Below are 27,297 nucleotides of genomic sequence, written 5' to 3' on the forward strand. Positions count from 1 at the left end.
AAACACCTCCTGGGAGGGGAAGACAGGCCCCTGTCAGGACAGGAGGCTAAACCGTTCTGGAATAAGCCCATTGGGACAACAGAGACTGTGGGAGTTCTCTCACCAACAGTCTGGCTTATGATGAAAAGGGCTCTGGAGACTGTAACCCTGGCCCTAGAGAGAGAGAAGGGCTATGTGGAGGGTTGCAGTGAGCCTCTGAGGCTAGCATAAACCACCTGGAAGCACAGGACCCACAGGGACAAAGTTGGAGCTCTGCCACAATATGTAGGTAGATAGATATACACATAATGGACATATCTATATAACCTGTAGATAAGCTACAGCTAAGGCATCTAGGAAAGTGTTATTTGCAGACAGATATGACTAGCATACTTTGACTATATATATGCTACACAGCATCTGATATCAGAATAGTTATATAATTCTGCAATGGGCACCTGTAGGGAGCCAGGGTGGCTTCCCTCCGAACCAGAGGGTAAAGACCCACCCTCTCAGCCTGAGTGGGTGGGGCCAGATCAAGCTTACTCCAACCCCTGGAAGGGGAGGGGCGGAACAGGAAGTACAAGGGGTGGGGCCCTTTGCTCTGTGAGAGCAGCACCAGAGAGGGAAACAGACACAGGCTGTTCCCTCCAGACCCTGCTGCGGACCCTAGGGGAGGCCCTGGGCCAGGAGAAACCTGACCTGGAGGAAGGACTGGGGCTGCCAACCGCTGAATACCCGGAGGAACTGGAGGGGCCAGGCAGTAACCTGGGCCAGCATGAGCCTGACACGGAAGGGGAGCTGCCAGCAGCTGAATACCCGGACAAGCTGGAGGGACCGGAGAGGCCCGCTTGAGAGACCGGGTAGGAAGTAGCCCAGGGGCAGAACTGCACAGTGTGGTGGGTGTATTTGGTCAGTGTGGTGCGGATGGCTCCCCGCTGACCCAGTGGTGGGACCCTCTCCTCCCGCCACTGTCAGGGCCCTGGGCTGGAACGCAGTGGAGTTGGGTGGGCCTGCATTCCACTACCCCGGCCAGCTGGCCTGGGTAGCAGAATCCTGAACGCCACTGACTCATGCCAGCGCTCCCCTGCCCGAGGGGCACGCCGCAGACTCTGGCCAGCACACCACCTTCTGCTAATTCCCCTAGTGAAAGAAAGGTGTGACCAAGGCCTACTGGTGAGGCAGTAGCTCCCCACTGCCCCCCAGTGGCTCGGTGGACCAACTGAAACCTATCACAGCACCCATCCAATAACATTTAGTACCTCAAAGGAGTAATTTGATCTGCATCTTACGCCTGTGCTGTGAAATGCTGTTCTTTGTCTGTTGTGTATTGGAAAATGGAGCCCATTTCTATTGCTGATGTTGTGACTGTGTTGAGCAGTACTGTTAGAAGCAAATCAGAATATTAAGAACACAGTACAAGATGCAAATTATAATTTTTGCCTGTGAAATCAAAGTATGCTAGTCATATCTGTCTGCAAGTAAGCTACTGCTAAGGCATCTAGGAAAGTGTTATCTACTCGATAGTGATAAACAGCATTTGTTTTTAGCTTGGTTCCTCCTCTTCCTCTCCACATCTAAGCCCATCAGTTTGAGGCAAGGATCCAACAACAATAGAATTGCAAGCCAAGAACTAAGCTCACAATCTTAAAACCAGAGCCTAGATATGATAGGCTCCTCTATTTACTATTGCAGAGTACAAAAACAAAAAAACCACCAAAACAAACAAACTTTAACATTTAGCTTCACATAGTGGGGAAAGCAAGTTGCTCCTTCCCTGGGCTCAAATATGCTGTGATCATGAATATCCTGAGATGTCAGATGAAACTTACATAAAACACGAACTCTTGTGTATGTTCTTTCTATAAATCTAAATCTCACATGGGAATGTGGTTTTAAACACTTAAAGCTGTGGGCTTAACAGTAGGCACTTTTGTGTATTCATGCATCTGTTACTCTCCTTAGTCTCCCTTGGTCTTGAATGATCTGTTGTCTATAGACAATTAGCGTCTTGTGTCCAAAAGAGTGATTTGGCCCTATCCATCCCATTGTCTTTTATGCTCAGCAAACAAATAAATAAAATACAGCTTTCAATTAAAAGCATAAAACCGATAAGGGATTCAAAAAATCTTTGATATGATATGTATAGGAGTTGGAATGCATTATAGCTGAGTAATGAAAGTTATCATTGCAAGGTATTAAGTACATAGATTACTGACTACCTTACTACAAAAAGCAGCTTTTACTAGTGCATGTTGCCTGTGTTTGCACAATAACAAACCCTGGGAAGGCCAAGTCACTTTAAGAACAGGAATTTCTTGAGCTAATTGGGTGAAATAACAATGGAGTAATAGCTGCAATTAGCAACACTAATGTTCAAGACAAACAGGCAGTTCAGATACATACCATAGGACTGACTTGATCATTCAATTGGGATCCTCCGCAAAGGAAAGGTCTAATTTGAGGACCATGTTCTGCCAAATCCCCACAGATAACAGATTTGTCATGAAAAAAGAAAAGGAATACTTGTGGCACCTTAGAGACTAACCAGTTTATTTGAGCATGAGCTTTTGTGAGCTACAGCTCACTTCATCAGATGCATACCGTGGAAACTGCAGTAGACATTATATACACACAGATCATGAAACAATACCTCCTCCCACTCCACTGTCCTGCTGGTAAAAGCTTATCTAAAGTGATCATCAAGTTGGGCCATTTCCAGCACAAATCCAGGCTCTCACCCCCCCCCCCCTTTCCCGGGGACACACACACACACACAAACTCACTCTCCTGCTGGCAATAGCTCATCCAAACTGACCACTCTCCAAGTTTAAATCCAAGTTTAACCAGAACGTCGGGGGAGGGGTAGGAAAAAACAAGGGGAAATAGGCTACCTTGCATAATTTCCCCTTGTTTTTTCCTACCCCTCCCCCCAGATGTTCTGGTTAAACTTGGATTTAAACTTGGAGAGTGGTCAGTTTGGATGAGCTATTGCCAGCAGGAGAGTGAGTTTGTGTGTGTGTGTCTCGAAGAAAGGAGAAAAAAGAAGGGGGGGGAGGGGTGAGAGATCCTGGATTTGTGCTGGACATGGCCCACCTTGATTACCATGCACGTTGTAGGGAGAGTGGTCACTTTGGATGAGCTATTGCCAGCAGGATAGTGAGTTTGTGGGGGGGGGGGGGGGTGGAGGGTGAGAACCTGGATTTGTGCTGGAAATAGCCCAACTTGATGATCACTTTAGATAAGCTATTACCAGCAGGACAGTGGAGTGGGAGGAGGTATTGTTTCATGATCTCTGGGTGTATATAATGTCGTCTGCAGTTTCCACGGTATGCATCCGATGAAGTGAGCTGTAGAGCATGAGCTTTCGTGAGCAAATAAATTGGTTAGTCTCTAAGGTGCCACAAGTACTCCTTTTCTTTTTGCGAATACAGACTAACACGGCTGTTACTCTGAAACCTGAGATTTGTCATGCTATAACCACCACCAATACCACTTTATTATTATTTTTCATGTTTAGTGGCCAGATATTCCTCTGCTCTTACATGATCTGAGGTAAGCAAACAAGCTTGGTGGCCCACTGAGTCGGGTCCCAACCTGTGGCCAAGGTGATGCATTCATATATAATTAAGAGAGCCTCTGGATTGTCTTTGGGCCCCAGTTCCATCAGGCAAAGCAGCATCAAGAGGGTCGCTGGCTCCGCTGCGACTGTGGTAGTGGTGCCAGAAGTGCCAGGCAGTAAAGTGGCCAGTTGCTGAACATACTACTGCTGTTCCTCCTGCTGCTGGGCTGCTAACTGCCATATGAGCTGCTGCTGCTGGGCCCCCAAAGTTTGTAGCAGTTGCTGCTGCTGGAGCTGGGCAGCTTGTTGCTGTTAACTCTCCACCCACCATTTCAGCAACTTCGAGATCCATGGTGGCTTCCAGCTATTGCTGGATCAACAATGAGTGTGATCCCCTTTTCATCAGGGGGCAGATGATGCCTGCATTCTCCACCACATCTAGCTGTGTAGACAGATATGGCTATCCCTCACTGTCAGTCTCTGAGGGAGGCCAGGCCCCTTTGCTGATACACTCATGAAACAGTCTTAGCAAGGCAGAAGTGAGCAGTCTCTGGCTCCAACCCTATAGGCAGGGTAGCTACAAATAGTTCAGGGGCCCTGGCCCTCAGCCAGGATGGGGCACCATACAAAGCATCTAGGGCTCAGGGAGGGGTTGAGCCCCAAGAAGATCTATGGTCCTAGTTCATTGGACAGTAGACTAGCCCAGGTCTTCTGGCCTAAGGTGAGGAGGCTGCCACCGCAGGGGTGGGGTGGCAGAGGGTAGGAGGATGTGGGCCCACTCAACTCCACCACATCCAGCCCAGAGCCCTAACAGTAGCAGAGCAGTCTGCTGGGTCAGTAGGGATTCAGTTGCAACACACTGACCTAGAGTCAGCCAGCAACAAAGCCAGACAGGAGTTGGCTCCCCCTGTGCCATTTTCTACCCTCCCTTCAGGCTGTACCTGAACCGAGGGTTGCCCTCCATCTCCTAGGGGTACACTGCCAGCTGTAATCCCAGCAGCTCCTCAGCATTTGATGCGTTTGGCAGTTCTGGTATCTTGAATGTGTCCTCAGGATATCAAGTCTTCTGTGGTCTGGCTCTAGCAGTGGGCTGGGGGCATCTGGCTCCCTCTGTGGCTCCTGCTCAACTGAGCTGCAGGGCTGCCTCTTATACTTCCTATTCCTGTCCCGCCCTTCTGCTTCCAGCATGGTGGCTGAGGTCTTCCTGGTTCGGCCCATGGGGCGTCTGGCTCTCTCTCTCTCTCTCGATCAGTCTCTGTGGGAGGCCACGCCACTTTGCTACAATACCTAGAGCAGTGGTGGGCAACCTACAGCCCATCAGGGTAATCCGCTGGCAGTTGGCCCGCACCGCTTCCCACAGCTCCCATTGGCCAGGAATGGCGAACCATGGCCACTGAGAGCTGCAAGCAGCTGTGCCTGTGGACAGTCAATGCAAACAAACTGTCTCACGGGCCGCCAGTGAATTAACCTAATGGGCTGCCATGCAGCCTGCGGGCAGCAGGTTGCCCACCACTGACCTAGACCATCCCTGTTCATAAAAACCTCCAGTCATGGGGATTCCAAAACCTTTTATGGGAACCTATTCTGGTACTTAACTATCCTTATAGTTAGAAAGCTTTTTTCTAATATCTAACCTAGATCTCCTTGCTGCAGATAAACCAATTACTCTATTGTCCTCTTGCAGTTATGGTTCAGGTTTCCAGCCAATGGGAGCTGCGGAGCCAGAGCTTGGATCGGGGGCAGCGCACAGAGCCCCCATGGCCATTCATCTGCATAGGAGCAGCAGGGACATGTTGCCATTTCTGGGGAGCCACACGGAGCCAGGTAGGGAGGCTGCCGGTCCCGCACCAACCAGACTTATGGATATCAGAAATGCCTATTTCTAGAGCTTTCGGGTTGGTAAAGTGTCGGATAACACAGCTTTTACTGTATATAGATGCACGAGAGCTCATATCTCATGACATCTCCTAGAGGTCTTACATGTGATTAAAAAAGCAGAGGAGATGCAAGCATAACCATCTTATTGCTGCATTGTCCACTACTGAGAGGTTTGGTATGCAAGGGAGTAGCATCTTGCTATTGATTGTGTTGAAGGCTATTGTATCCTGATAGTGAAGAATGTAGAATGTTGATGGTAAGCAGGTGTTGCTGAAGTTTCCACTCTGTTATGTTCTCAATGAGTTTGTCCAGGAAGGGGAGGTTGGAGACTTGTGGTAGCTGGTGAGTTTGCAGCATCAGATGATGACTACTAGAGAATAGGTAGGACTTTCACATTCTTTAAGTTTGGTCTGATTAGCCTCCTCAGTTGTAGGCCAAGCCCGAGGTGCTTTTCAAAGGCTTTCGACAGTTAAGAGAGACAACGGTCTGCTTTACATGTGGTGTTTTGGATGTCTTTCAGCTCTTTTCGCTCATCTGGCTTTTTGGGCCAAATTCTACAAAGGGAGGTGGAATGATTCTCCCTCTCTCTGCTCCAATCTGACTACTTGTGGGACTATCTAAATTCAGTCATTTTTTCAGCAAAATAGGAAGCTAGCTTCTTGTACTGAGAAGTGCTCAGGTCAGCAGTCATGATTGACCAGCTAGGTCTCTTATTTTGCTGAAGCTATGGTTGAAAGGGAAGGGGTTATTCTGGAATTCCCACATGTGGAGCGTCTTTGCACAAACACCTTGTGCTGTTGCCAATTGGATTAATGGGACCATCAATTCAGGAGCTGTTTTCTGCTTTCTGTGACATCCCAGAATGATGCATGCTGAGACATCTACAAAGAGCTCATAACTGACCTAAAGATTTTGTATGACTGTCAGCCATGACTGAGTGGGTCACAGCTGAGAATACCAGATTCAGGACAAACTGCTAAGAAATAGGACAGGCTCACCCCAAAACTGGTGGTTATTCTATTATTAGATATACTAAGCCAGAAACAAAGTAAAACCACCTCGATAAGAGACATGGCTTTTGGGGCAAAACTTTTGTTGACAAAGTGCTTGATTTTATTGCTTTAATTGGCCTCCAGAAGGTGTCCCACAGTGCCCATCCTGACCACTCTGGTCAGCAGTTTCAACTCTGCTGCCCTGCAGCCAGGTAAACAACCATCACCTGTCTCCCTTTAAAGCCCTGGGAATTTTTTAAATTTCGCTTCCTGTTTGCTCGGCATGGCGAGCTCACATCACATCTTCCTAGCTAACAATGGCGGCAAACACTCTCTTGTTTGGACCACTGCTGAGCTGCTGGGTCTGCTCAGTATTTGGGGAGAGGAGGCTGAGCAGTCCCAGCTGTGCTCCAGCTGTAGGAATTTCTATACCTATAGGCAGATTTCTCGAAGCTTGTGCGAAAAGGGCTATGATTGGGACACTGTGTAGACCTGCCATTTCTAAGGAGTTGGATGCTAGTCACAGCAGTGACCCCACCTCCACGAGCCTCATGGATACTTTAGAAGGGATGGAGCCAGGAGAAAGTGGACCTAACCCAGAGGATGAAGTCAGTGATGAAGAGGTGGAGATAAATGGCTATGTGGAGCCCACGGCGGGGTTGCCTGGTGGTGCATCCAGTCAGTAACTGTTCTCCACTCCAGAGGTGTCTAGCCAGTCTTGGCAGTCGCACTCTGAGCAAGAAGCAGGAGAGGAGACCCTGGTAAGTGGTTTTGCTTTGTGTAGTGCAGAGGTGGGCTGAGGACCTAAAAATGTACATGGCTGGCTGTGTTTCTGTGTGCTGGACATTTCCCTGTGCAGCTAACTAGTACGGCAGAACAGAATGGCCCCTGATCTGGGGTAAACTCACCATGCTTGGGGTGTTCACCAACACGTGTGCTTGTCAAGGCTCAATGAGAAAGTGATTGGTATATTATCAGAGGTGTATTTTACTATACTGTTTCAATGCTGTGTACGCTTCTGTGGTGTTCCTTGTGCTTCTGAAGATGTGGCCTTCAGAGGAACCTCCTACACACCAGTGGAGCACCTTCACCAGATAAGAAAGTGCCTGAGATGGAGCAAGGAGGACGTGTTCCGGGAGCTGCTGCAATACTCAGATGTGGAAAAGAGGGAGCATGTGCAGTGGAGAGAAACCAAATGGCAAGACAGAAAAGAAAATGAGGCCTTCATTAAGAATGCTACTGGGAGGATGACTAAAGTTAAACTAAGCAAAGTAAGATGCTGAAGTCTTTCATAACGCTCCAGACTCAGCAGATGCATGTCCACCCTCCTCTTCAGCACATTCAGAACTCTTTCCCATACCCTCCCCAAACTCCACCTATGTATTCCTTTCTACTTTCTGGGACTTCTCGCTTTCCCGTCCATGCCATCCCATGGACACCTTTTGAAATGATAGCTGGACTTACACACACCTCTAAAAGGCAGCCCTCCCCGGTACCTCCTCTCCCACAAAGCATAGAATCCTAGAATATCAGGGTTGGAAAGGACCTCAGGAGGTCATCTAGTCCAACCCCCTGCTCAAAGCAGGACCAATCCCCAACTAAATTATCCCAGGGGAGTAGCATAGGGTAGTAGTCGGAGGGCTGGATGATACCTGACAATCCCTCCGTAACATCTCAGATATGGGCCCTGGCAGGCAGCATACCTCCCAGGATGCCATGTCAGGGCGACAGACGGGTGCCTCCATCCCCCTCAGAAGAGTCTCCAACCACCACTACCCTACATTTCCTCCTGGGAGCAGTGGCTGTGATCCTCCCAGCCTTAGAATAATAGAATATTAGGGTTGGAAGAGACCTCAGGAGGTCATCTACTCCAATCCCCTACTCAAAGCAGGACCGACACCCACTGAATCATCCCAGCCAGGGCTTTGTCAAGCCTGACCTTAAAAACCACCACCTCCCTAGGTAACTCATTCCAGTGTTTCACCACCCTCCTAGTGAAAGTTTTTCCTAATATCCAACCTAAACCTCCCCTACTGCAACTTGAGACCATTACTCCTTGTTCTGTCATCTGCTACCACTGAGAACAGTCTAGATCCATCCTCTTTTGGAACCCCCTTTCAGGTAGTTGAAAGCAGCTATCAAATCCCCCCCCTCAGACTACACTTATGGCAGCCAATCAAGCACCCAACGTAGGGCTTGAACCCATGACACTGAGATTAAGAGTCTCGTGTGTGTGTGTGAAAATTGTCCTGCAAATTGTGATAGCTGGTGGCAGCAACACATAAACAAGCAGTTAATCATTTGCTTACATAGAATCCTAGGCCACAAAAATCACAAGTGCTTCCTAGCAAAACTTGATTTCATTAAGCAATGCAGTACCAAGCATAGTAATATACATTACCAGTTCTCTTTTTCAAAATGTTCCTCAAAGCCTCCCTGATTTGAATTACCCCCCGTTGTGCCTCTCTAATGGCCCTGTATCTGGCTGCTCAAAATCAGCAGCCAGGCAGTCTGCATCAGCAGTCCACCCCTGAGCAAACTTTTCACCCTTAACTTCATAAATATTGTGCAACGTACAACACACAACTATGTCCATAGGAATATTATCCTCATTGAGGTCTAACCCGCCATAATGCACCTTTTAATCTGCCAAACACACATTCCACAGTCTTTCTGCACCTACGCAGCCTGTTGTTGAAGTGCTCCAAGTTTCCCATGTAAGGGTTCATGAGCCACAGCATTAATGGGTATGCTGTGTCTCCCAGGATCACTATGGACATTTCAACATGCCCCACACTGTAATTTTCTGGTCGGGGAAAAAAAGTCCCCACTTGCAGCTTTCTGCAAAGGCCAGTATTCCTGAAGATACATGCATCATGCACCTTTCCAGACCACCCCGTGTTGATCCACAGGCACGTGCAATGCCATCGAAGTACCACTTCCTATTGATGTACTCCGTCGCAAGATGGTCCACTGCCAAAATTTAAATATGCGTGCCCTCTATCACCACTCTGTAGTCCAGGAAGCCCATTTCTGCAAAGCCATCCACTATTTCATGCACATTGCGAAGAGTCTCAGTCCTTCATAGCAGGATGCAATTAATGGCTCTATACACTTGTGTTAACACAGCCCCAGTGATCAACTTCCCGACTGCAAACTGATTTGCGACCGACTGGTAGCAGTCTGGAGTTGCCAGCTTCCACGCTGCGATCACCACGTGCTTCTCCACCAAGAGAGCAGCTCTCACTTGCGTGTCCTTGTGCCGCAGGGCAGGGGAAAGCTCTGCACGCATTTTAAAGACAGTGGCTTTCCTCATTCAGAAATTCTGTAGCCACTGCTCATCATCCCAGACATGCATGACAACGAGATCCCAGCACTCAGTCAGTGCTAGTTTCCTGAGCCCAAAAGTGATGGTCCACCGTGTGCAGCTATTCAGTGAATGCCAAAAGTAATCTAATGTTGCTCCTATCTATGTCAGACAACACGTCAGACAACTGTGAATCCTTTTGAGTTAGGAACTTCACCATGAACTGCACTGCCATTCGTGATGGGTTACTGACAGCTAGCAGAGCATTGGACAATTGTGCACGATCCATTCTTTCACACAGAGAGGGCAGGGCAAACAGCAAACAAGGGTCGTTGAAAAATGCCATGAAGATGGAAGCACATGCAATGCTAGAACGGCAAGAAATGCATCATGGGACATTAAGCCTGGACACATGATGTGTTGCAATCCACTCCACCTTCCCACAAGACCAAGCACCAGAAGGTGGCGAGCTGAACTGTGGGATAGCTACACACAGTGCACTGCTCTGTCAATGCTGGTGCCCCAAGCGTGGATAATTTTCTTTTAGCACTTTTTGATAGTCAATAAAACACTTTCATAGAATCATGGAAGATTAGGGTTGGAAGAGACCTCAGGAGGTCATCTAGTACAACCCCTTGCTCAAAGCAGGACCAACCCCAACTAAATCATCCCAGCCAGGGCTTTGTCAAGCTGGGCCTTAAAAACCTCTAAGGATGGAGATTTCCCCCACCTCCCTAGGTAAACCATTCCAGTGCTTCACCACCCTCCTAGTGAAATAATTTTTCCTAATATCCAGCCTAGACCAAGATCATTGCTCCTTGTTCTGTCATCTGCCACCACTGAGAACAACTGAGCTCCATCCTCTTTGGAATCCCCCTTCAGGTAGTTGAAGGCTGCTATCAAATCCCCCCTCACTCTTCTCTTCTGCAGACTAAAGAAGCCCAGTTCCCTCAGCCTCTCCTCGTAAATCATATGCCCCAGCCCCCTAATCATTTTTATTTTCCTGGCTGGACTCTCTACAGTTTGCCCACATCCTTTCTGTTGTGGGGGGCTTCACCAGTGCCGAATAGGGGGGAATAATTACTTCCCTCGATCTGCTGGCAATGCTTGTACTAATGCAGGCCAATATGGCATTAGCCTTCTTGGCAACAAGGGCATGCTGACTCATATCCAGCTTCTTGTCCACTGTAATCCCCAAGTCCTTTTCTGCAGAACTGCTGCTTAGTCAGTCGGTCCCCAGTCTGTAGCAGTGCATAGGATTCTTCCATCCTAAGTGCAGGACTCTGCACTTGTCCTTGTTGAACCTCATCAGATTTCTTTTGGCCCAATCCTCCAATTTGTCTAGGTCACTCTGGAACCTATCCCTACCCTCTAGCATATCTACCTCTCCCCCCAGCTTAGTGTCAACCACGAACTTGCTGAGGGTGCAATCCATCCCATCATCCAGATCATTAAAGAAGATGTTGAACAAAACTAGCCTCAGGACTGCCAACTAGACATCGAGCTGTTGATCACTACCTGTTGAGTCCAACAATCTAGCCAGCTTTCTATTCACCTTTATTATCCTTCCATCCAATCCATACTTTTTCAACTTGCTGTCAAGATTACTGTGGGAGACTGTACCAAAAGCTTTGCTAAAGTCAAGATATATCCCGTCCACCGCTTTCCCCATATCTCATCATAGAAGGCAATCAGATTGGTCAGGTATGACTTGCCCTTGGTGAATCCATCTTGACTGTTTCTGATCACCTTCCTCATCTAAGTGCTTCAAAATGGATTCCTTGAGGACGTGCTCCATGATTTTTCCAGGGACTGAGATGTGGTTCCCTGGATTCTCTTCCTTCCCTTTTTTAAAGGTGGACACTATATTTGCCTTTTTCCAATTGTCTGGAACCTTCCCCGATTGCCACAAGTTTTCGAAGTTTTTTTTCCAAAAAAACTCTGCAGAAGATGGAGTCCAGGGTTACATATGAGCTAGTCACATGCTCTTGCATGATTTGATGACTCCTAGGAACAGACATTACTCATATTTTGGCTAAAGCGTCCACAGGAAGGCTCACTGGGTGGGGACAAGATTCTTCTATTGCCTATTGTGAGAGCTAAGTGTTCTTTGATGGACCATTCAATTTCATGGCCCATTCACAAAGTGGTGGCCAGACTGGATGTAAATTACCTCGTGGGTGTTACTCCAGGAGCAAACACTTTTTTGAAATATTGCTACATAGTCAATATCCATAACTTTAGATACAAATATGATACTTGCATACAAACAGGATAATCATACTCAGGAAATCCTAACTTTTTCTTTGACACCTTACATGATATACTTTGTACAAGATTTGTTGCAATTATCCAACAGTGGCAATATTAATAATATCAATGGTCATGTTCCAATCATACAGCATCACAAGGTTTTACATAGAATTTATTTAAAAGATATGTTTAAATTTACATATATGCCAAATGCACCTCTTTCCCACTGCAGCATAGTTAGCAGTTGTGTTCAGCACATATTTCTGTGGTTAACACAACAATGAGCTTTCTCCTTTGTAGTTCACCATTCTGGGAAGTGCCCTTGTCAAGAAGTTTGTTTGTTTGTTTTTTGCAAGAGGGTTGATATGAATATTCTGTTAGAGATAACTGTGTTGGTTCCAGAAGTTTTGACAAATATTACTGGAGATTACCTGATGAATTCATATTTGACTGGTGGTTTCAAATAACAGGTAGTGGAAGATTTTATAGTATATGTATATGACTGAAAAAATCTGAATCACTATTCTTTCTTAAGAATATTAATAACATTACCTTGAATATTAACTGTTAATGATGTTATATGGTGGGAGCAAACCCACATTCCCCCCCTTCACATTTTAGTCTCTAATCTTTTCTGCCCTCTCAAATGTTATAGTTTATATAAAATCTATAACATTTATGTAAAAGGCTATAACATTTTTTCATTTTTAAGGAGATGTCTGCCTTGATCTTCAAGAAGTTCTTCACTCATGACTAACAAGGATTCTGTTTGCTGGAACTTCAGTTTTAAATAGATATCTGCTAAGATAACCTCAGAATGTTCTCTCTTCAATAAATACACCTGTTCTAAAAGGTTTGTGTTTACATGGCAATGAAGTCAGCACTCTGGTTACTTGATTTAGCCATTTGGTGTTAGTTTTCTATTCATTTTTTTTAAAAAATCACTCTGTTTTATTTGGCTCAGTATCGGAGAACCGTTGAAGGGAAGGAATATTTTAAGTTAGCTGGGCGCAAAGATTGACTGTATTAGAACTTTGGTCCTCACTATACGTCATGAAGTTGCTAGGATAAATACCCAGATCCGCTATGTATACATGGCTGAAAAATGTGGATTTGCTATGCTATACAAGAAACAGAATTACCAGTTCATAAATTAGAAGGTAATCTGGTTTTTCATTAAAATATTTTTGATCCCAATGAAGTGGAATAGCCATTGCATTGGCTCCTCAACCATTTAGAGGAAATACAACAAATGGGCTATGAGGTCCCAGGAGAGTAATTGAACTTCTCAATGATTTATAACTTTGAGAGACAAGGTGGGTGAGGTAATATCTTTTATTGGACTAACTTCTGTTAGTGAAAGACAAGCTTTCAAGCTTGGTCAGGTTTACATTAGCAAATATCCTGCAGTCAATGAGTAATCCACACGTGTGGCATTTTTGCATAGTTCATCCACAGTACCCTCTGTGACCAATGTGTTTTCAGCATTTTATCGTTTGTGGAATTCAGTATGCTTGAATTATTTAACAATGTGTTATGGAAGTTGACCGCTGACTGCAGCAATATTTATGTACATTTTTATCAAATGAAACACTCTAGGCTATCCTTTCTAGGTTTGTTTAGCTAAAACTCTGATAAAAGGAGCAGCTTCAGCACTAATGGATTTTCACTATTCTTGCAGTAAGTGAATGGTTCTAAAACAGATATCTCAAGATGAAAACACTTTTTTGTTCTGATGAAATCTACTTTGTTAAAGAGAATTTCAACAGCTCAAGGGGGAGATCATATATGTTTGTTCCATAAACTCAAGAATTTATGAGGAACATTGACTCTTGTTTAGTAAATAACACATTTTCCATTACGAAAAACACACTGCACTAGTCCTAACTTTGACTTACCCTACAAACTGGGAGATGAGGTGATCCTATGTACTATGCCATGTTAAAACCATTAAAAGCTTGATATTACATCACTGATGTTTTACAATGTTACTGTTTGCCATCTGCTCAAAATGACACCATCAGTTTTCCATTTGAAAGGTCAAAATTAGTGTATGCAGAAAGACTAAAGCTGCTTTCACATGCTTAGATACAGCTTCACTTGGCTTGGTTATGCCTGGATATGCACACAAGGACCACAACAGACTCTATCCTATTTATGGTAATTAACCATCTGCCATCAGTCGATCCAGTAACGACAGTGGCAAAGCCAAGCCAAGACAGCTCTGCAAGAGTGCATGAAACAAAAATGTAAGCTGTTGCCCAGCAAGCTTATATTAGGAGCACGCATAGCTCCAAGCCACACTCTAAATGCTAACCACAACTCCCTTAAGATATGTAAGCTCCCAGACTATGATAAGGGTAAGCTGTCAGCAATCACTCCATATGGAAAATAGACAATATGTAGTTTCTATATAGGCATGAAGAAAAAGAGTACTTGTAGCACCTTGGAGACTAACCAATTTATTTGAGCATAAGCTTTCATGAGCTACAGCTCACTTCATTGGATGCATACCATGGAAAATATAGTGGGGAGATTTTATATACACAGAGAACATGAAAGAATGGGTGTTACCATACAGACTGTAACAAGAGTGATCAGGAAAGGTGAGCTATTACCAGCAGGAGAGCAGGGTGAAGTGGGGGGGGGGGAACCTTTTGTAGTGATGATCAAGGTGGGCCATTTCCAGCACTTTACAAGAACAGTAGGAGGGGAAATAACCAAGGGGAAATAGTTTTACTTTGTGTAATGACACATCCACTCCCAGTCTTTATTCAAGCCTAAGTTAATTGCATCCAGTTTGCAAATTAATTCCAATTCAGCAGTCTCTCACTGGAGTCTGTTTTTGAAGTTTTTTTTGTTGAATTGCAACTTTTAGGTCTGTAATTGAGTGACCAAAGAGATTGAAGTGTTCTTCAAGTGGTTTTTGAATGTTATAATACTTGACGTCTGATTTGTGTCCATTTATTCTTTTACATAGCGACTGTACAGTTTGGCCAATGTACATGATGGCATATATCACGTTGGTGGATGTGCAGGTGAACGAGCCTCTGATAGTGTGGCTGCTGTGATTAGGCCCCATGATGGTGTCCCCTGAATAGATATGTGGATACAGTTGTCAACGGGCTTTGTTGCAAGGATAGGTTCCTGGGTTAGTGGTTCTGTTGTGTGGTGTGTGGTTGCTGGTGAGTATTTGCTTCAGGTTGGGGGGGCTGTCTGTAAGCAAGGACTGGCCTGTCTCTCCAGAGTGATGGGTCATCCTTCAGGATAGGTTGTAGATCCTTGATGATGTGTTGGAGAGGTTTTAGTTGAGGGCTGAAGGTGATGGCTAGTGGCGTTCTGTTATTTTCTTTGTTGGGCCTGTCCTGTAGTAGGTAACTTCTGGGTACTCTTCTGGCTCTGTCAATCTGTTTCTTCACTTCAACAGGTGGGTACTGTAGTTGTAAGAATGCTTGATGGAGATCTTTTTTCAGAGTCTCTTGATAGAGATCTTTTAGGTATTTGTCTCTGTCTGAGGGGTTGGAGCACATGTGGTATTGTAGAGCTTGGCTGTAGACAATGGATCGTGTGGTGTGGTCTGGATGAAAGCTGGAGGTATGTAGGTAGGAATAGCAGTCAGCAGGTTTCCGGTATAGGGTGGTAGTTATGTGACCATTGATTATTAGCACCGTAGTGTCCAGGAAGTGAATCTCTTGTGTGGACTGGTCCAGGCTGAGGTTGATGGGGGGTGGGGGGGGGGAATGGAAATTGTTGAAATCATGGTGGAATTCCTCAAGGGCTTCTTTTCCATGGGTCCAGATGATGATGTCCTCAATGTAGCACAGGTAGAGTAGGGGCATTAGGGAACGAGAGCTGAGGAAGCGTTGTTCGAAGTCAGCTATAAAAATGTTGGCATACTGTGGGGCTATGCGGGTACCCATAGCAGTGCCACTGATTTTGAAAGTATACATTGTCCCCAAATGTATACCATTACAATCGACATACCACACAGACTATGCTGACAGCTTTGCCACACACTCACTCAAAGAAACTGCGGAACCACCTGATCAACATCCTCTACAGCAAACAGGGAAAGATTAAGAATGAGCTCTCAAAACTGGATACTCTCATAAAAAACCAACCTTCCCCACAAACTTCCTCATGGCTGGACTTTACTAAAACTAGACAAGCCATTTACAACATGCACTTTGCTTCTCTACAAAAGAAAAAGGACACTAAACTTTCTAAACTACTACATGCCACAAGGGGCCACAACAGTGGTTCCCTTAACCCACCCAGCAATATTGTTAATCTATCCAGCTATACTCTTAGGCCAGCAGAAGCAGCTATCCTATCTCGGGGCCTCTCCTTCTGCCCCTCCAGCCCCACGAACATGATACAGTTCTGTGGTGACCTAGAATCCTATTTTTGACATCTCCGACTCAAGGAATATTTCCAACACACTTGTGAACAACATACTAACCCCCAGAGACCTTCCTACCAACACTACAAAAAGAAGGATTCTGGGTGGACTCCTCCTGAAGGTCAAAACAACAGACTAGACTTCTACATAGAGTGCTTCCACTGATGTGCACGGGCTGAAATTGTGGAAAAGCAACATCTCTTGCCCCACAACCTCAGCCGTGCAGAACACACTGCCATCCACAGCCTCAGAAACAACTCTGACATCATAAGCAAAAAGGCTGACAAAGAAGGTACTGTCAGAATATGAACAAGAGGTTTCTAGGCAGCTCTCTAACACCACCTTCTACAAGCCATTACCCTCTGATCCCACTGAGGGTTACCAAAAGAAACTACACCATCTGCTCAAGAAACTCCCTGAAAAAGCACAAGAACAAGTGCTCAAACCACTGCACTATCCTTGCCCCCCTCCCCCCCCCCATAGCTGATGTCCCATATCTGATGCTAGAGGACTCTTTTTAACTTAGCAAGACAAAGGCATAACAAGATCCAATGAATGGAAGCTGAAGCTAGAAAAATTCAAACCAGAAGGTACAAATATTTAGCAGCAAGGGCAGTTAACCCTTATATTGGACCAACTTACCAAGAGAAGTGGTAGCAGTTCAGGTCTTTAAATCAAGATTGGATGTCTGTCTAAGAGAGATGCTGTAGTTTAACCATAAGTTATTGGGCTGGATGCAGAAATCACTGGATGAAATGGAGAGGTCCCACCTAGCTGGTCATAATGGTTCCTTCTGTCCTTTAAATCTATGAATTACATACTACTTTAAAGCAGGGGTCGGCAACCTTTCAGAAGTGGTGGGCCGAGTCTTCATTTATTCACCCTAATTTAAGGTTTCGCATGCCAGTAATACATTTTAACATTTTTCGGTCTCTTTCTATAAGTCTATAATATATAACTAAACTATCATTGTATGTAAAGTAAATAAGGTTTTTAAAATGTTAAGAAGCTTCATTTAAAATTAAATTAAAATGCAGAGCCCCCCAGACCAGTGGCCAGGACCTGGGCAGTGCGAGTGCCACTGACAATCGGCTCGCGTGCCGCCTTTGGCACGCGTACCAGACATTGCCTACCCCTGACTTAAAGTCTTGCCAAGCAAGCTGGTTTCATTGTATGTTTGTTTAAATTCATTTAAAAGTGTTTTAGGGACATCATAAATACACTTGTTGCTTTTGTAGCTCCTAGACAGTAAGAACAATAATGCCCAAAGCACTTGTGGCCAGTTTTAGCGTAGGCTGAATAAGTAATATGGAGGCACCATGAGTGTGGAAGGAGCTCCACTGGCAGTGGATTCAGTCTCCAAAGTGCAGCAGGAAATGATTAGCTGGTTCAAAAGAGAAGTGAACTGCTCTAGGGCCTGATCATGTAGGCCCTTCTCCCAGGGGTCATCCCCCTGCAGTCAATTGAAAAGATTCAGGGAGACTACTCACACAAGTGAGCACTGCAGGACTGGGCTCCTTGTGAGGGGGGGAAAGGAAGACAGATGAGGATGCTAGTGGGAAAGAAACAGAGATGAGGAGATACTGGGGAAGGAAAGATAGGAGACAACATGGAAGGAAATAAATGAGCTACTTTGTTGACTGGCAGCAGGGCAAAAATGTATTTGCCTGGGGCCATCCCTGACAGCAATAGCCACAGACACCTAGACAACTAATGGATGAGGAAAAACTCCTGTTCCTCATAACTAGAGGAAAACATACTGAACTGATCAGCTCTTGCTTACACAGGTGTAACAGAGCAGCTCCACTAAAGTCATTGAAGTTACACTGGTTTTGCACGAGTATAAGTGAGTGATGAATCAAACCCAATAGAATTTAAAGATAAAATTGACCTAAGAAAGCTGATTTTATTATTTGTGCTAGCCCAAGCCAAGCCCTTTAAGAGGGAAAGTCTCTAATGGACAAATGGTCTTTGTGTCAATATGTGAAAAACAGGTTGATCATATTACAAAAATTTCATTTAATACTGATGCAGACAAAACACTTTTAGAAAGAAAAGCCTGCAAAAAAAAATAAAACCTTCCTGAAGTCTTTAGAGAATACAGTTTTTGAGCTGAAGAAAAAATATTTATTGTCTAAGTCTCCTAAAGATACTTGACAATAACATTTTTCAGTTTGCTGGATGAAACACGTGATCCTCAAACTCTGTGTTTCTGACTTTGGATTTATTAACTGTTCCCTAGATAGTGAAAGTCATGCAAAACATTCATTGCCACAGTAAAAGAAAAAATTCCATTGCTGTTTTTCAGTATCAGTAAAAACCAGAGACAACCCATGCCTGCTGATAAGGGGGGTGGGTGGCTTTGGGGGTGGAGTAAGGGCAGCCAGCTTCAGCAGTGTTACTGAGCATGCTCAGTCTGTGATGCATCTCCCCCCCCCCCCCCCCACCCCATTGTGCGTCCGCTCTGGTAAAAACATAGATAACAGGAGAGTCACAGACTGCACCAAGCCATGTCAAATTGTGCCCAACGTATCAAGCTGTTCAAATATGCACAAGTAAAATCAACATGTCTGCTGGTAACAAAGTTATGTCCTTTTACAAGGTACTGTTTGCGATAAAAAGTAAAACATAAACATTTAGATGCCCCTTGTCCAGCCTCAACAGAATCAGATTGCCATCCAAACTCAAACAGGAATTGTTCCTCAGGGAACAAGATCTACAGAGGCAGCAAAAGTATAACAACAATGTTGTGTCTTTTGCTTTTCACACAACATACATATATGAAGGGACAACATGGCAAGATGAGGTCCAAATATCCATGTAAACTAATTATATAGAACATGCAAAGCCTAGTTATGTATATACACAGCTGCTTTGACTGGGTTCTGGTGGATTCTGAAACACAGAAGACAATTAGGCCTACAGAGGACTCACAAACTGTTTAAAGGGATACTACCTAAATCCTATACACTACAAGCTCTTTAAATGAAAGCAAAAATAAAGGAGGAGTTGGCCCACATAAGCCTCACTCATTAGTGGAGGAGATGGGTGCTATTAGTGATGTCTGCAGCGTGCACTTCGGAATGAAAGGGCTGGAGCCTGAAGAAGAGGACAAACAGGTGAGGAGGCAAATGCTGAAAGGAAAATGTTAATGGATCAGGGTAAAACAATGAGAGCCTATCCCTGTTATTTCATAAACTCCAAGGTCTTGAGTTAGTGTGATATCCATTGCATTTGTTTGTAACATCAAACTGTGACAATAGTGAAACTGGTATACCATTTTCAGTTCATTTCAGAGGACACTAATGATTTTACACCAGTCGTTTACAACTTGTGGTCTGCAGACCCTGCTGATCCGCACGCTATGTCTAAAGGGTCTGTGAATGGTTGTCGTTACCATAGAACAGTGGGTGTCAACCTTTCCAGACTACTGTACCCCTTTCAGGAGTCTGAGTTATCTTGCTTACCCCAAGTTTCATCTCACTTAACAACTATGTGCTTACAAAATCAGACATAAAAATACAGAAGTGTCACAGCACACTGTTACTGTAAAATTGCTTACTTTCTCATTTTGTCTGTATGAAATTTTGGTTTGTACTGGCTTCGCTAGGATTTTTATGTAGCCTGTTGTGAAACTAGGCAAATATCTAGATGAGTTGATATACCCCCCGGAAGACCTCTGCGTACCCCCAAGGGTATGCATACCCCTGGTTAAGAACCGCTACCATAGAACAGTGTTTTTTTAATCTGTTGTCCATGGAACATGGGGATCCACAGACTATGTCTAGGATTGCCAATGGGGTCTGCAAATGAAAAAAGGTTGAAAACCACTGTTTTACACCATAAACTATTATCAGAGGTGAAAGTAAGCCGGGCTGGTCCGGTCCGGCATATCGGTAAGAGCCGGTACACAGCTGACCATACCGGCAGGGCTGCTGATGAGGGGGACCCAAAAGGGGCAGCTTCCCCAGGGCCCAGCAATTTAAAAGGGCCCGGGGCTCCTGGCTGCCACCACTGCTACCACTACCATGGGGCTCCAGCGGTGATTTAAAGGGATTGGGGCTCCTGGCCGCTGCCGCTACCGTGCCAACAGCCGGAGTCCTGGGCCCTTTAAATTGCCGACGGAGCCCCGGGGTAGTGGTAACAGCGGCCAGGAGCCCCGGGTCCTTTAAATCGCTGCTGGATCCCTGGGGTAGCAGCAGCAGCCAGGAGTCCTGGGCCCTTTAAATCACAGCCGGAGCCCCAGGGTAGTGCTAGCGGTGGCCAGGAGCCCCAGGCCCTTTAAATCATCGCGAGAGGCCTGGCGGTGCGGACTAGGCAGAACTGAAGGGCTGGAACCCCTTCCACCCGAGGCCCCGCCCTTTCTGATTGAGCCGCCCCCCCCCCCTTGCTCAGGACCCCAGCTGCCCTGCATACCAGTAAGTCCCTTAAGTTAGTTTCACCCCTATTATGTAATTGATGGTTTTTCCTTGAGAGTTTCTGAACTGTATTATGGGGCGGTACCATAGTTGCACCACAGTTAAGGTAGCATTGCAGTTACTGAAGCTATTCCTCACCCCTGCACCATGCACATTTATGGTGTCGTTAAACAACTAGCAATAATCCATCTCAACAGTCTAGCCTAAAAACGACAGAGAAGCACCAAACAACTTAGGTCTGTGTGTCTGGAGAAAGGCCATGTTGCTAGTATGTTATTTTAATTACTTGAGATTCCGTTTAAGTTACATACTTAACACTAAGCAGATGGGCCATTGTTATTTAAGCCTGCCAGCCAGAAGATAAATAGATATCCTGAATTTCTTAACGAAAACAGCTGAGACAGAGGAGTGATTGTTTGCTGCAATACTTGCCGTATTTGAAGATATTGTTTCCAGCACACCAGTAAGGTTACGTGCACAGATAAAAAACTGTATTTTTTCTATGTTTATTAATATCTAACATTATCATACAAGGCCAACAGCACTTGATTGTATGGCTGGCCATGTGAAGATTTTGTAACAGAATAAATAAAATGACCGTGTCTTTGTTGCTTCTTTATATTACGAACAGTAATCCACCAGGGTCTCTTTTTAAAAAATGTTTTGTATCATAAAAAGCTGTTCTCAGGGCAGAATAAATGGGATATATTAGGTAATATTAATTTAAAATATGTAACTCCCATCCCTGATCTCTGAAATATGTGAGTGGTTGAATTAACAGCCTAGCTTGTTACCTAGAAACTGGGTTAATGTTATTCAGATCCACCAAGCCAAATGCTGGATTTAACCCATTCCATCATTTTGTAAAGACAGGCAGAAGTGATGAGAGTCTGTTACTACATGCAATAACCTCACCAGCTGCCATTCTTCCAGACTCTCCCCTGTGTACATCCATGTTTTTGTATACAAGCCGTACTACTTCTTAGACTATGGGTATGGTCTTCCTTAGCAGTTCTGACTAACATAATTTTCCCTTGCTGGTAAAACACAAGTTTGATTAAACTATAGTTATGTAAACCATTGTTGCTACCACTACTATATAATTGCAGCAGATCTTATACAAAGAATAATACCTGGTGTGAAGGGTTTAGTCACAGAGATCTCCTTGGAGCTGTCACCTGATATGCTGAGACTACCTCTGAGTCTGTGTTCTCTGCCAGTTTGGGCCTCCAGAACCCTGCCTTCTTGAGCCAGACATGCAAACCTGCTGCAACACAGACCCAGGGTCTTAACCATGGCCCCAAAGCTACAGACTTAACTGAAAATGGTTACTGAATAACTGGGAGGTAATGTGTCTGATCCTTTGGGATTGGTAGAACCTTTTCTTTTATATGATGAAATATGATTTTCAGAAATCTTCATTATATTTGACTTGGGTACCTGGATGGAGGCCTGAGGCTGGGTTGCTTTAAGGCGGGGTCTCAAAAATGCGGCCCACGGGGGTTATTTTCTGTGGCCCGCCAGCTCCCTGTGGCACCCCCACTCCCCCAGCATTTACCTAGAGTGGCTCCAGCCTGGCGCGCACCGGCGTTTGGCCAATGGGAGCTTCGGGGTAGGTATCTGGAGGAGCGGCCAGGGCAACACACAGACCCCTATCCTCCCCCCTCCCCCCCCAAGGTCCCAGCTGCTTCCCGGAGCGGTGCAGGGGCAGGGCAGGCAGGCTGGGAAGAGGTGGGGCGGGGCGGGGCCTCACGGAAGGGGTGGAGTGGGGGGGCAGGGCAGCGGTGGGGGGGCGGTCAGTGGTGCTGCCCTCGGGCCAATGTACTAGTCCTCATGTGGCCCTCGTGGTCGTTTGAGACCCCTGTGTGTTGGGAACTGTGTTGTTAGTGTATGGGTAACCAGTGAGGTAATAAAGAAGCTATTTTATGCTGGCTTGGTAAATTTAAGTATTGAATTATCCACCAGCTTTGGGGTTTGTCTGCCCCATTCTTTGCAATTCACCCTTACTGAGTGACCTCAGCTGGCCCCCACTGGGACTCCACTCACAATGGCGTAGTTGGCAGGATACACATTACCACAGCTTAACTGGGTTTTTGGGTCAGAACCACATACTTGTCAAAAATTAATTTGGATTTTGGATAGTTTAAGCGTTAAAAATTAGTCACAGTGAGTGACCCATGATCAAGATCCTAATAGAAAATGCCTGGAAGAATTGCGCTCACAGAGGGGGTTGTCTTTTAAGAAAAAGCCCCAGAGCAGGAACTGAAAAATCTGTTAATGGCCAGTGCTAAGGAAGCAGACTCAGTGAAAATGTTTGCAGTAAGAAACCAGCAGCAGTTTGAACATGGACAAAAAATGCCATATCTTCGATTGCAGGGAAATAAAAAAATAGCTAATATGGAAACATCTGTTTTGATCATGAACAAAAAATGGCATATATTTGATTGCAGGAACTACAAGCGAAGGCAGAAGTGGACCGACCTAAGCTCCAACTCAAAAGAATAAAGGAACAACAGAAACTGTATCATCCTGAAAAGCCAGCTCCTCTCAACAGGAAATATGGGACAGAATCTATCCAGTTTGTAACAACGTTGGTATGTTGTTTGACTCTAAGCAGTTATCTGTGTGTAACCAAATATACCCCAACACTGCCACCTTTTATGTAAATGTTTTTACTGTGAGCTCAGGTAAAGGTAACCCCATAACTTGTGCAGAGAATGTAAAAGTCAATGGTAAAAGCGGTTTAGGGCAAATTACGGCTTCTAACATCACTCTTGTTAAAGCGGATCTTATCAATGAGGAAGGTTACTTACCAGATAAGAGTGTGAATATTGTAATCCTCTATGAGTTTACTGTAAGCGTGCCTTTAGCCAGAATCCATCTTGAATGGAATGGTGTTAAACATGAAGTTATAGCTGGTGTAAGAAGTTATTTCCCCACTTATTGAGTAACGGGCCTACTCTGTCCTTGGGTCTTCCTCTTGCTTCTAATGCATTTGTCAAATGTTTTCTTGTTTCCTTTTATGTCCCTAGCTAGTTTGATCTCGTTTTGTGCCCTGGCTTTTCTAATTTTGTCCCTACATACTTGTGTTATTTGTTTATATTTATCCTTTATAATTTGACTGAGTTTCCAGTTTTTGTAGGACTCTTTTTTGAGTTTTAGATCATTGAAGATCCCCTGGTTAAGCTAGGGTGGTCTCCTGCCATACTTCCTATCTTTCCTACGCAGTGGAATAGTTTGCTCTTATGCCCTTAAGAATGTCTCTTTGAAAAACTGCCAACTGTCTTCAATTGTTTTTCCCCTTAGACTTGCTTCCCATGGGATTTTATCTACCAACTCCCTGAGTTTGCTAAAGTCTGCCTTCTTGAAATCCATTGTCTTTATTGTGCTGTTCTCCCTCCTACCGTTCCTTCCAATCATGAACTCTACCATTTCATGATCACTTTCACCCAAGTTGCCTTCTACTTCCACTTCCATTCTCAATCAGTTCTTCCCTATTTGTCAAAATAAAATCTAGAACAGCCTCCCCGCTAGTAGCTTTATCCACCTTCTGAAATAAAAAATTGTCTCCAATCCATTCCAAGAACTTGTTGGATAATCTGTGCCCTGCTGTGTTATTTTCCCAACAGATGTCTGAGTAGTTGAAGTCTCCCATCACTACCAAGTCCTGTGCTTTGGATGATTTTGTTAGTTGTTTAAAAAAAGCCTCATCCACCTCTTCTTCCTGGTTTGGTGGTCTGTAGTAGACCCCTACCGTGACATCACACTTGTTTTTTACCCCTTTTATCCTTACCCAGAGACTTTCAACAAGTCTGTCTCTTATTTCTATGTCAACTTCAGTCCAACTGTATACATTTTTAATATACAAGGCAATACCTCCTCCCTTTTTTCCCTGCCTGTCCTTTCTGAGCAAGCTATATCCTTCTGTCAGGCTTCCCTCCCCACTCTGAACTCAAGGGTACAGATGTGGGGACCCATATGAAAGACCCCCTAAGCTTATTTCTACCAGCTTAGGTTAAAGACTCCCCAGGCACAAATTCTCCCTTGTATTTTGAGTTTGAGTAACACTGCCACCACCAGGTGATTTAACAAAGAACCAGGGGAAAGGACCATTTGGAGTTCCTCTTCCCCCAGCAATTGCCCCAAGCCCTTACACCCCCTTTCCTGGGGAGGCTTGAGAATAATATCCTAACCAATTGGTTACAAAATGATCAAAGACCCAAACCCCTGAGTCTGGGAACAATGGAAAAATCAGTCAGGTTCTTAAAAGAAGGATTTTATTTAAAGGAAAGGTAAAAGAATCACCTCTGTAAAATCAAGATGGTAAATACTTTACAGGGTATTCATATTCAAAACACAGAGGATTCCCCTCTAGGCAAAACCTTAAAGTTACAGAAAACAGGAATAAACCTCCCTCTTAGCACAGGGAAAATTCACAAGCAAAACAAAAGATAAACTAATCTGCCTTGCCTGGCTTACCTATACTGGTTGCAATATTGGATACTTGGATTAGGATGGGTTGGAGAAGATGGATTTCTGTCTGGCTCCTCTCACTCCCAAGAGAGAACGGCCACAGAAAAAAAGAACCCAAAACAAAAACACCAGATTTGAAAGTATCTTTTGTCCCCATTGGTTCCTTTGGTCAGGTGCCAATCAGGTTACTTGAGCTTCTTAACCCCTTACAGGTAAGGAGGAATTTAGGCTACCCCTATGGTTTTAACACCTTCTATACCAATATTCCAGTCATGCGTATTATCCCACCAAGTCTCCGTGATGCCAACTGTGTCATAGCTCTGTTTATTTACTAGCATTTCAAGGTCTTCCTGCTTATTCCCCATACTTCTCACATTAGTATACAGACATCTAAGATACTGATTTATTTCCGCTCCCCAGTTCTGTCTTGTCTCTCCCTTATTTCTACTATAACAGTCCATGCTCCCTCCAGATTCTGACCCTTCTCCCAGGTCTCCATGTTTTTGACTTACCTCTGGGCTTTGGTCATCTGCCCCCATTGAACCAAGTTTAAAGCCCTCCTCACTAGGTTAGCCAATCTGTAGCCAAATATGCTCCTCCCCTTCCTCGGTAGTTGGACCCCATCTCTGTTTAGCAGTCCTTCTTCCTGGAACAGCATCCTGTGGTCAAGGAATCCAAAGCCCTCCTGGTGTCACCATCCTCACAGCCAGGCATTCACCTCCAGGATTCATCTGTTTCTGCTGAGGCCCTTCCCTTTGACTGGAAGGACTGAAAAGAACACCACCTGTGCTCTCAACTCCCTCACCCATACTCCCAGAGCCCTGAAGTCACTTCTGATCTGCGGAGGGTCATACCTGCAGTATCATTAGTGCCCACATGGATGAGTAGCATGGGGTAGTAGTCAGAAGGCTGGATGATCCTCGACAATCCCTCCGTAACTTCTCGGATATGGGCCCCTGGCAGGCAGCATACCTCCTGGGATGCCATTTCAGGGCGACAGATGGGTGCCTCCGTCCCCCTCAGAAGAGTCTCCAAACACCACTACCCTATGTTTCCTCCTGGGAGTGGTGGCTGCGATCCTCCCAGCCTTACAATCATAGAATCATAGAATATTAGGATTGGAAGAGACCTCAGGAGGTCATCTAATCCAATCCCCTGCTCAAAGCAGGACCAACACCCGCTAAATCATCACAGCCAGGGGTTTGTCAAGCCGGGCCTTAAAAACCTCTAAGGATGGAGATTCCACCACCTCCCTAGGTAAACCATTCTAGTGCTTCACCATCCTCCTAGTGAAATAGTGTTTCCTAATATCCAACCTAGACCTCCCCCACTGCAATTTGAGACCACTGCTTCTTGTTCTGTCATCTGCCACTACTGAGAACAGTCTAGATCCATCCTCTTTGGAACCCTCTTTCTGGTAGTTGAAGGCTGCTATCAAATCCATCCTCATTCTTCTCTTCTGCAGACTAAATAACCCCAGTTCCCTCAGCCTCTCCACGTAAGTCATTTGCCCCAGCCCCCTAATCATTTTTGTTGCCCTCCACTGGACTCTCTCCAACTTGTCCACATCCCTTCTGTAGTGGGGGCACCAAAACTGGACACAATATTCCAGATTTCAGAGTAACAGCCGTGTTAGTCTGTATTCGCAAAAAGAAAAGGAGTACTTGTGGCACCTTAGAGACTAACCAATTTATTTGGTTAGTCTCTAAGGTGCCACAAGTACTCCTTTTCTTTTTGCGAATATTCCAGATGAGGCCTCACCAGTGTCGAATAGAGGGGAATAATCACTTCTCTCGATCTGCTGGCAATGCGCTCCTACTAATACAGCCCAATATGCCATTGGCCTTCTTGGCAACAAGGGCACACTGCTGACTCATATCCAGTTTCTCGTCCACTGTAATCCCCAGGTCCTTTTCTGCAGAACTGCTGCTTAGCCAGTCAGTCCCCAGCCTGTAGCAGTGCATGGGATTCTTCCGTCCTAAGTGCAGGACTCTGCACTTGTCCTTGTTGAACCTCATCAGATTTCTTTGGGC

The 27,297-nt window shown here is 45.1% G+C and overlaps 1 long non-coding RNA gene across 5 annotated transcripts in view; it reads left to right on the forward strand.

Annotated features, from left to right (window-relative positions):
* The first annotated feature begins 576 nt into the window (after positions 1-576).
* The window catches only part of LOC144263174 (uncharacterized), a 45,164-nt gene continuing 18,443 nt past the window's right edge, over positions 577-27,297 (forward strand). For 2 of the 5 annotated variants that reach the window (XR_013345752.1, XR_013345756.1), the window contains exons 1-4: positions 577-842; positions 5,226-5,365; positions 12,684-12,824; positions 23,242-23,385. This is a non-coding gene — a long non-coding RNA (uncharacterized LOC144263174). Of the gene's footprint in view, positions 843-5,225; positions 5,366-12,683; positions 13,944-22,011; positions 22,138-23,241; positions 23,453-27,297 lie in introns of those variants that run through there. The other 3 variants (XR_013345754.1, XR_013345755.1, XR_013345753.1) reach the window with 3 other exon arrangements.

Source organism: Eretmochelys imbricata, chromosome 3 (genome assembly GCF_965152235.1).
Source record: "Eretmochelys imbricata isolate rEreImb1 chromosome 3, rEreImb1.hap1, whole genome shotgun sequence".
In the NCBI taxonomy this organism is placed as follows: Eukaryota; Metazoa; Chordata; order Testudines; family Cheloniidae; genus Eretmochelys; species Eretmochelys imbricata.